This window comes from Miscanthus floridulus, chromosome 17, assembly GCF_019320115.1.
Source record: "Miscanthus floridulus cultivar M001 chromosome 17, ASM1932011v1, whole genome shotgun sequence".
In the NCBI taxonomy this organism is placed as follows: domain Eukaryota; kingdom Viridiplantae; phylum Streptophyta; class Magnoliopsida; order Poales; family Poaceae; genus Miscanthus; species Miscanthus floridulus.
Genome location: NC_089596.1, coordinates 80257005 through 80268242, shown reverse-complemented (window position 1 = coordinate 80268242; position 11238 = coordinate 80257005).

Here is an 11238-nt window from a genome sequence, read left to right as displayed (position 1 = left end):
GGATTAAAAACTCAGAAGATACATGCATGTCCTAATGACTGCATCCTCTACCATGGCAATGAATATGAGAATTTGGATGAATGCCCGGTATGTAAAGCATCGCGGTATAAGATCAGGCGCGATGATCCTGGTGACGTTGAGGGTGAACAACATCCTAGAAAGAAAATCCCTGCCAAGGTTATGTGGTATGCTCCTATAATACCACGCTTAAAACATTTGTTCAGAAATAAAGACCATGCAAAGTTGTTGCGGTGGCATAAAGAAGACCGTAAGGTAGACAATATGCTGAGACACCCAGCTGATGGGTCCCAGTGGAGAGCGATAGACATGGAATTTCTAGAGTTTGCAAATGAGGCTAGAAACTTAAGGTTCGCCTTAAGTACAGATGGTATGAATCCTTTTGGGGAGCAGAGCACTAGTCATAGCACTTGGCCAGTTACTCTATGTATCTACAACCTTCCTCCATGGTTATGCATGAAGCGGAAGTTCATTATGATGCCGATCCTCATCCAAGGTCCGAGGCAACCTGGCAACGATATTGATGTCTATCTGAAGCCATTAGTTAAAGAACTTCTAGTTTTATGGAACAAACTAGGTGTATGTGTCTGGGATGAGTACAAACAAGAACACTTTGACCTACGAGCAATATTGTTCGTAACAATCAATGATTGGCCTGCTTTAAGTAATCTTTCAGGTCAGACAAACAAAGGATATAATGCATGCACACATTGTTTTGATGACCTTGACAATATATATTTGAAAAGATGTCGAAAGGTCGTGTACCTTGGCCATCGTTGATTCCTTTCTTTAAATCACCAAGTAAGAAAGAAAGGGAAGCATTTTAAAGGTAAGCCAGACCACCAGAAGAAGCCTCATAACCGAACCGGGGAAGATGTACTCACAATGGTCAAGGATGTGAAAGTAGTATTTGGAAAGGGACAAGGCAGCGAATCTGTTCCCAAAGATGCTAAGGGACACGCACCCATGTGGAAGAAGAAGTCCATCTTTTGGGAGCTACCCTATTGGCAAGTCCTAGAGGTCCGCAACGCAATCGACATGATGCACCTGACAAAGAATCTTTGTGTAAACTTGTTAGGATTCATGGGTGTGTACAGGAAGCCAAATGATTCACTTGAAGCACGCCAGGACTTGCAGGGCATGAAAGAACGAGACAACCTTCATCCAGAGAAGACAGATGATGGACGTCATTACTTAAGTCCTGCTAGCTACACGCTTAGCAAAGAAGAGAGGGACAGCATGTTCGAATGTCTAAGCAGCATCAAGGTCCCATCGGGATTCTCCTCCAATATAAAGGGTATAATAAATATGCCAGAGAAGAAATTCCTAAACTTAAAGTCCCACGACTACCACGTGCTTATGACGCAATTGCTTCCAGTTACTTTAAGATGAATTCTACCTCCATATGTACGTCTAGCCACCGTGAAGCTATGTGCATTCCTCAATGCAATTTCTCAGAAGGCAATCAATCCAGTGGAACTAGCTACTCTACAGAATGATGTGGTTCAATGTCTTGTCAGCTTTGAGTTGGTGTTCCCTCCATCCTTCTTTAATATCATGACACACCTCCTAGTTCATTTGGTGAAGGAGATTAGTATTCTTGGACCTATGTTCTTACATAACATATTCCCCTTCGAGAGGTTTATGGGAGTCTTGAAGAAATATGTGAAAGTCTGTTCTAAGCCTGAAGGAAGCATCGCCTAGGGCTATGGAACAGAGGAGGTCATTGAGTTCTGTGTTGACTTTATTCCTGACCTTGCCCCGATTGGCGTTCCCGAATCGCGACACGAGGGGAGACTCAGTGGTAAAGGAACTTTAGGGAAGAAAATATATATTGGCATGGAAGATGATTATTTCAATAAAGCACACTACACAGTTCTTTAGAATTTGTCATTGGTGCATCCGTACATCGAGATACATAAGGAGTTCTTACGATCCAAGTTTCCAAGGAAGACTGAAGCTTGGATTAGGCGTCAGCACATGGAAAGTTTCAGTGGTTGGTTGCGAAAAGAATGTCAAGGCGATGACAATATTGATGAGCAACTGTATTTGTTTGCTAGGCAACCATCGTGGCATATCCTCACGTACCAAGGGTACGAGATAAATGGGAATACATTTTACACAGTTGCCCAAGATAAAAGGAGCACCAATCAAAATAGTGGTGTTCGCATAGATGGCACAGATCCAAATGGGAATATACAAACATATTATGGCCGTATAGAAGAGATATGGGAACTAGACTATGCACCTAATTTTAAAGTCCTTTTGTTCCGGTGCCAATGGGTGAAGCTGACCGGAGGAGGGGTAACAGTCGATAAAGAGTATGGAATGACAACAGTAGACCTCAACAATATTGGGTACAAAGACGAACCATTCGTCCTTGCTGCCGATGTGAGTCAAGTGTTTATGTGAAAGACATGTCTACAAAATCAAAGAGAGGAAAAAACGAAGACATCAACTCAATGATCAATGAGCCAAAGCGCCACATAGTTCTTTCTGGGAAAATAAATATAGTGGGAATTGAAGACAAGTCAGACATGTCAGAAGATTATGAAAGAAATGTCCGAATTCCACCCTTCATAGTGAAGAAAGATCCAAGCATCATGTTAAATGATGAAGACACTACATGGTTACGACAAGATCATAACCAAGGGTCATACGTCAAGAAGAAATTCACTGTTGTGCCCGCATGATACAACGATGCATGTTTAATATATTATGTTTTAGAGACGGATATTATGTAATATGTTATAACTTCACATTGTAATATGTTTAATATATGTTTCAAATTTCACAAGTGTGTGACATAGTTTTAGAAAGTCTATATAAGATTCAAGAATTTATGACTAGTGTTTGATAAAACTTTCTCAAATGGGAAAATGAGCTATGTAACAATTGTAGATCTTGCTGAGATGATCAAACTAGGTATTCAGAGTTTTTTCATCTGAGGTCATTTAGTGTCTCATTTGAGCAAGTTTGACCAAGTCAAATTTGGTCAAATGAAAAAATAACACTTTGACTCTAGTATTATGAACTCTAAATGACTTCAAATTGAAAAGTTTTGAATACCAAGTTTGTTAAACTCATCAAGATCTACAATTGTTGTTTTGGTCAAATTTCCATTTGAGAAAGTTTGGACGGTTCAAATTTGTGATTTTTAAATTTCGACGCCCACAAACTAGTTTTCGGAACCCTAGATTGTCTCAAATTGAAAAGTTTTGAATACCAAGTTTGTTCAGCTCATCAAGATCTACAATCCTTATATATGCTATTTTTCATTTGAGAAAGTTTGAACAAAATGTAGTTCAAATTTTACAAGTGTGTGATATAGTTTTAGAAAGTCTATATGAGATTCAAGAATTTATGACTAGTGTTTGATAAAACTTTCTCAAATGGGAAAATGAGCTATGTAACAATTGTAGATCTTGCTGAGATGATCAAACTTGGTATTCAGAGATTTTTCATCTGAGGTCATTTAGTGTCTCATTTGAGCAAGTTTGACCAAGTCAAATTTGGTCAAATGAAAAAACAACACTTTGACTCTAGTATTATGAACTCTAAATTACTTCAAATTGAAACGTTTTTAATACCAAGTTTGTTAAACTCATCAAGATCTACAATTGTTGTTTTGGTCAACTTTCCATTTGAGAAAGTTTGTACGGTTCAAATTTGTGATTTTTAAATTTCGACGCCTACAAACTAGTTTTCGGAACCCTAGATTGTCTCCAATTGAAACATTTTGAATACCAAGTTTGTTCATATCATAAATATCTACAATCCTTATATAGGCAATTTTTTCATTTGAGAAAGTTTGAACAAAATGTAGTTCAAATTTCATAAGTGTGTGATATAGTTTTAGAAAGTCTATATGAGATTCAAAATTTTATGACTAGTGTTTGATAAAACTTTCTCAAATGGGAAAATGAGCTATGTAACAATTGTAGATCTTGCTGAGATGATCAAACTTGGTATTCAGAGTTTTTTCATCTGAGGTCATTTAGTGTCTCATTTGAGCAAGTTTGACCAAGTTAAATTTGGTCAAATGAAAAAATAACACTTTGACTCTAGTATTATGAACTGTAAATGACTTCAAATTGAAAAAAATTTAATACCAAGTTTGTTAAACTCATCAAGATATACAATTGTTGTTTTGGTCAACTTTCCATTTGAGAACGTTTGGATGGTTCAAATTTGTGATTTTTAAATTTCGACGCCTACAAACTAGTTTTTGGAACCCTAGATTGTCTTAAATTGAAAAGTTTTGAATACCAAGTTTGTTCAGCTCATCAAGATATACAATTGTTGTTTTGGTCAACTTTCCATTTGAGAAAGTTTAGATGGTTTAAATTTGTGATTTTTAAATTTCGACGCCTACAAACTAGTTTTCGGAACCCTAGATTGTCTCAAATTGAAAAGTTTTGAATATTAAGTTTGTTCCACTCATCAGGATCCACAATCCTTATATAGGCCATTTTTTCATTTGAAAAAGTTGTAGAACAAAAATACTACATTTTCTTTATTTTTATAGGTTCAACAAAAATTTCCTATCATTTTGGTCAAAAACCAAGAAAAAATTGAAACATTGACGTTACAATAATGTGATAATAAATTTCCTATCAAATAATATTAGTTTTATTAATTTTAAGTTACAAATATATTTTCACATTAACAAAATACTTAGTATTAGTAACATTTATATTCTATATTCATAAAAGAAATTAAAAACTTTAGGTTACAAAATTTTTCTATTTACAATAAATAATTAGTTAATCAATAGTATTTTTAAAATAAATATTGGAAAGTATTGAAGTTGCTATAGAATTAATAGATTAACCTAGTATTAAATAAGGAGAACAAAATCAAAATCCCAGGCCTTTCCAATTACTCTGGTGGGCTGCCAAAATTTTTAGGCCTTCAGTCCCGGCCCAGGCCAGGAACCGGGACTAAAGGGTGGGTGGAATTGCTCGCCCAAAAATACCTTTAGTCCCGACTGGTAACACCAACCGGGACTAAAGCTCCTTTAGTCCCGGCTGGTAAGTCGAGCCGGGACTAAAGGGTTGGACCTTTAGTCCCGGTTCGGTTTACCAGCCGGGACTAAAGGAGCTTTAGTCCCGATTGGTGTTACTAGCCGGGACTAAAGGGTCTTGGCCTATATATATCGAACGGTTTCTGTTCTGTTCATCTTCTACTTTTCGATCTCATCTATGTCGCGCCCGGCCATCGAGCTCCGCGTCGCCGTCGTCGTCTACCCCCGCCCGGCCTCGCCGTTGAGCCTGCTAGCACGCCCTGCCGTCGAGCTTGTCTCCGCCGTACATCGTCCTCGCGCGAGGTGCTCAGCTCGGCCCCATGGCCGGCCAGCAAGCCCTGCCCGGCCCGCCATCCGCCCTAGCTAGCTTGCTAGCTAGCTGATCTCACCATATTTTTTTACAAAGTTTCTAGTTTTTTAGATTGTTTTTTATATATATGTTAGATTAAAATGTATGTTAAATTTAATTACTAGTTTATTTAGATAGTTTTTAGATAGTTTTTGATATATATGTTAGATTAAAATGTATTAAAATTTAATTAGTAGTTTATTCTTAGTTTTTAGTTAGTTTTTTAGATAGTTTTTGATATATGTTAATTAGATTTAAATATATTAAAATTTAATTAGTACTTTATTTAGATAGTTTTTTAGATAGTTTTTTATTATAGTTTTTTATATATTTAGTAATTATTATTCTATCTCTCTCTATATATGTGTTAGATTTAATTTTGATTTAGTAATTCAATCTATGTATATATGTTAGGTTTAATTAGATTTAGTAATTAATTCTATCTAGATATATGTGTGTTATTTTATTTAATTGGATTTAGTAATTATATTCTATCTCTCTCTATATATGTTAGATTTAATTTTGTTTTAGTAATTGACACATGCATATTTTATTAGTAATTCTATCTCTATATCGCATGCATATTTTATTTTAGTAATTTTATCTATATATATCACTTGGATATTTTATTAGTAATTCTATCTATATCACATGCATATCTAGAGAGAGATTCTATATGTATACATATGTACTTAATTATTTCTATGTGTATATATACATGTACTTATTTCTATGTGTTGAGAGAGAGAAAATTGTATCTAGAGAGACATTCTATGTGTTATCACATGCATATCTAGAGATATATACATATGCACTTATTTCTATGTGTTGAGAGAGAGAGAGAGAAAATTATATCATTCTATGTGTATATATACATGTACTTATTTCCATGTTTTTGGATCGAAAGTGTTTTTGATTCGATTCCAAAGCCTATACCTTATTATTGTTTATCCTTATGAAATATTATGTGTTATTATATTTAATTGGATTTAGTAATTCTATATGTGTTATCACATATACTTATGTTATGTGCCATAGTAATTCTATCTATGTGTTATCTTGAAGATACAAATGGCTGCTCCGAATGATAACTTGAATGATGACATAATGGTGGATATTATCAACGTCGGCACCAATACGGATGTAGATGACACGAGTCAGTACTTTACTGATTATGAGGATATCCTGAATATCCCGGTGGTTGAAGATCAACAAATTGTCGCGCAAAAAAATGCTGGCGAGGTATATTCGATTATCTATCGTCTCTTATAGATGCATGCGTACGTATATTTGTTGTTAATCGTTGTGTTTCTACTCGTGTAGCCGGTCTCTGGATCTACATCAACCACCGGCAAGAGTAGGAAAGTCCAAGGGCCAAAAAAGCCATTAGAGGGCCGTTTCATAATATCAGAATTCGACACCGACACCGGCAAACCATTAGGACCACATGCTCAGACATATGTCAATCAATATGGGTTTATTGTAAGGGATAGGATCCCAGTTAGTGCTCGTGAATGGAAGCAGAAGATATCCACTCCTAATGTTAGTTTTGTATCTGATCGTGACAAGAACCTAGCTTGGAGAGATATCATTCAGCATTTCACATTACAAGCAGATGATGCTTTGAAGGAGCTAGTGAGGGATTGGACAATGAAGAAGATGGCAACATTATTCCAGAGTTGGAAGAAGACATTGTATAAAAAGTTTATCTTGAAGAATGATACGTCGGATTTCAATGCTAAGGCGTTTGTCAAGTTGGAGTCCCATTGGAATAACTTCGTATAATACAAGACATCTCAAGAGAGTGAGGAACATGTGATGAGGAATCAGCAAAATGCCCGACAGAAGCAGTACCATCATCGCATGGGATCAGGTGGTTATAGGAGTGCTATTCCCAAGTGGCAGAACCTAGAAGCAGAGATTACTGCCAAGGGAATCATACCTGAAACAATAGAGAAGAACTAGCCTCAACGCGCGAAGAATTGGTTCTACGCTCATGGGGGAAGCCTAGACCCAGACACTGGCAAGCTAATTTTTGGCCAAAAAATTGAGAGAGCAACACAGAGACTAGCTCGTGCTAGGGAAGAAGCTGATAGTGGTGTTTTCAAGCCCAACAGAGAAAAGGATGAATTGACATATGTCTTAGAGAATCCTGAACACGGTGGTCGAACAAGAGGCTATGGGGCGGTTCCATGGCTACAAGCATTCCCAGCAGACAAGGATACCTACAGAAGCCGCCAGAGAAAGAAGGATGAGGAGGTAGACTGAATCCGTGTATTGGAGCAATTTGTTAATGAGTCACGACAAGCATTGCTTAAATCACGTGAACGAGAAAAATCTCTTGAGGCAAGAATGCAGGAGGAGATCAAGAGGCAAGTGCAGCTAGCAATGAGTCAAATGCAATCGCAATCAACGTCGGGAGTCACCATTAGCCCCGTTGGTCAGATGAAAAGCAGTTGTGCTTCCACGGAGCTGCCAGTTATTCAAGATGACGCTAGGTTGCGCTTCCCTATTGATAACATTACCGAGCCTCTAACAACATGTGAGCTGCACATTCTAGATGGTAATAATGCATCAATTATGGTGGTTGTCGGGGTTGTATCTTTAATAGACCGAACGAAGACACCAAGAATCCATGGGTCAGTTATTCAACTCGGATATGCTAGCGTCTCGGTCGATAGAGTGCTCAAAGGTTACAGCAATGTTCCTCTTGACATTGAAGGCGATGATGGGGAGAAGACACTAGGAGAAGTAGAGAAGACATTTATTCAATGGCGCAAACGCTTCATCATCATTCCTGGGGCACCACCGCTTCCCCTACCTCACCCTAGGTACGAATGAAAGTGAATGAAATATTATTTTCCATTAATTTTATATTGGCTTCAAAAATAATTGACTCACAACTTGTTTTTGTAGCAGGGTCTCCCCCCAGCCTAGCCCAATCATTCATTCCCCATCTCATCACAGCGTCACGGGGGACAAGATGACTTCATCCCCACGGCGATCTCCAACTCCTACACCGGCCCCATCGCCTCCACAATGATCTCCAACTCCTACACCGGCCCCACCGCCTCCACAACGATCTCCAATGCCTCCACGCCGGTCTCCAACACCGGCCTCATCGCCTCCACGCCGGTCTCCAACACCGCCCCCACCCCCTCCACAGCAACGCACTATAGAGACGTCTAAGGTCCCGGCGATAAAGAAGACCCCGAAAAAGAGTTATTTCTCAAGAAATACTTCCTGAAAAGACTGATGAGCAAATAGCAGCTGAAGAAGACAAAAAAGTGAAAGATTTTTTATAGATATCCAAAAGCAGAGACAAGCGAAGCTTAAGGAGAAGCCGTACTTTTACATACCACGAGATCTGCTGAGACAGAAGGTCGAAGCTTAGAAGAAAAAGATGCTTAAACTTCGTAAGCCTCCGCCACTATAAGACTATGACCGCTCCCTCATGAAGTCACAGGATGTAGATAAGAAAAGGAAAAGAGCATCAGGGAAGGATGTCCCATAGCTCGGACAACAGAAGCAACCAATGCAAAATCTTGTTGTTGCTAATGAATATGGTTCCAACATAGAAGTCTATCGACCAGACAACTCTGGAGAAGTGTCGGTTCAAAACCTTGATGCTTTTTTTGAACTAACAGGTTTAACCTTGGATCAATTGATGGGCAAAGCTCCAATCCAGAACCTGGAAGTTGATACCTAGAAGACTTATAAATTTGGCAAAAGTCTGTTCAACTCTGCGGCTCTGAATGAATTGGGTACGCAAATGTACTTGCTCAACAAGTGGTACATGCAGACGTGTGGCAGGGGTGAGCAGTAGATCTTTGTCAGATTTAGAGACCATCATTACTTCCGTGGCGATGACATCTTACATATTAGTTTCGAAGAATTGCATCAACTATACCACATGGACGCTCTGGACAAATCAATCATTAGTTGCTTTTGTTTGTAAGTGATTCTTACTTTTATTTAATACACTCACTTCCATGCGTACGTGTATATAATTATCCTCACATGTAACTTATATTTATATACAGATTCCAGATGTCAGAGCTCCAAAGAATACAAGACACCAGTGTTGGCTTCATTGATCCTTATATCGTATTCAAAACCGATATTATTGTCAAGGAGCAGTGGGTATCTGAAGCACAGAAGAATATCATAAGGTTCTTCGTGAAGCAGCACGACAAGACAATAATACTTTTCCCGTACAACTTTGAGTAAGTGTTAATAATAATGTAGTCTACACATTTTATGTAATATTAATACAACTTATATGCATGTACGTGTGTGTATAAACCAATGCAGGTTTCACTGGATACTCATTGTCATTGAGTTAAACTCAAGTCGGTTAGTAATCTTGGACTCGTTGAGAAAAGAGCGGGCACTATACCAAGATATGATAGACATTATCCAGGGGTAATTTCGATCTCTCACGCACAACTATTATTGAATAGACTTTGCCATAATTTATTAACGATCGTACATTATTGGTCGCACATGGTTTGGAAAGAGTTTATTCGACAACACCGCAAGGATTGCAATGCACCACTTAATGTAGTTGAAATACCAGTAAGTTGTACTATATATACTTCCCCACGTGTTTAATTACTATATCGTACTTCAATTTACGTGTGAGATGATGATAATAATCTTCTTCTCGTACAGTGGTGTTTGCGGCAGCAACCAGGTAATAACTTGTGTGGATACTACGTTTGTGAATTTATCACTGCACACATAAGAAGAACTCCTGAAGATGTCCTCAGAGTACGTATATATATATTTTTTATTTATTTTTAAATGAATATATATATATATTAATACTTTTCATTTTATTTCAAATGCAAGACTGAATGGTTGAAACAAAGGGTCATGCAAAAAGACCATCTGAAAGCAGTTCAAGAGTCAATAGCAGGATTTCATCTAGAAAAAGTGCTAAATCCCAACGGCGAGTTCTACTTTGATCCTAAGGAATAAATGATGTAAATTAAATGTTTATTGATATCGTTATTTTCGAGAACAAGATTATGAAAGTGTTGTATATATACATATATATCTATAATATATATAGTTTCATACTTTATTCGAATATAATAATGCTCGAGATGAGAATTAGATGTAATTATATGTGTGCGTGTATTTATATTAGCAGCGTAGAATACGTATATAAAAACATATTATATATTAAACAAATATGTGTAACTGAACTGAAAACAAATTAAATAAAAAAAAAGAAAATGAAAATGAACATTTAGTCCCGGTTGGGGTTACTAACCGGGACTAAAGGGTGCGGTCACGTTTGCTCGGCTGGAGGGCCTTTAGTCCCGGTTCGATGACCCGGGACTGAAGGTTTCACCTTTAGTCCCGGGATCGTTGTCCTGGCGCGATAACTGGGACTAAAGGCCGTTACCGCCCAGGACAACAAGGACATCCTGTAGTAGTGTTGGTTGCTCGCCGACAACCTACGTCCACGTTAAGGTGGATCCTTACATCACCATTCACTAAAAAGCCAGTAGATCACCAAGGACCTCTCCAAATCTTGATTGATATCTTGCAACACGTGCAAAGATTCAGGAAGACTAGTAAACGTTTCTATGGTGAAATTTAGAAAGGGAGAACAGGAAGACTGGTAAATCAAATCAATGTAAGCCTGTACGGTGAGAGAACACGGGCGGAGCACGCAATGACCGTCAGATAGATGCTATTGCCGGCTTGCTGCATACAGCATACATAGGCACCGCCGCAGTCTCTTGTGCAGTTTTGCGCTTGTGGGAACAGCACTTTTTTCTTTTTTGAAAAATTGGGAATAGCAGTTATCAATCCCGCCGTAGAATGACAG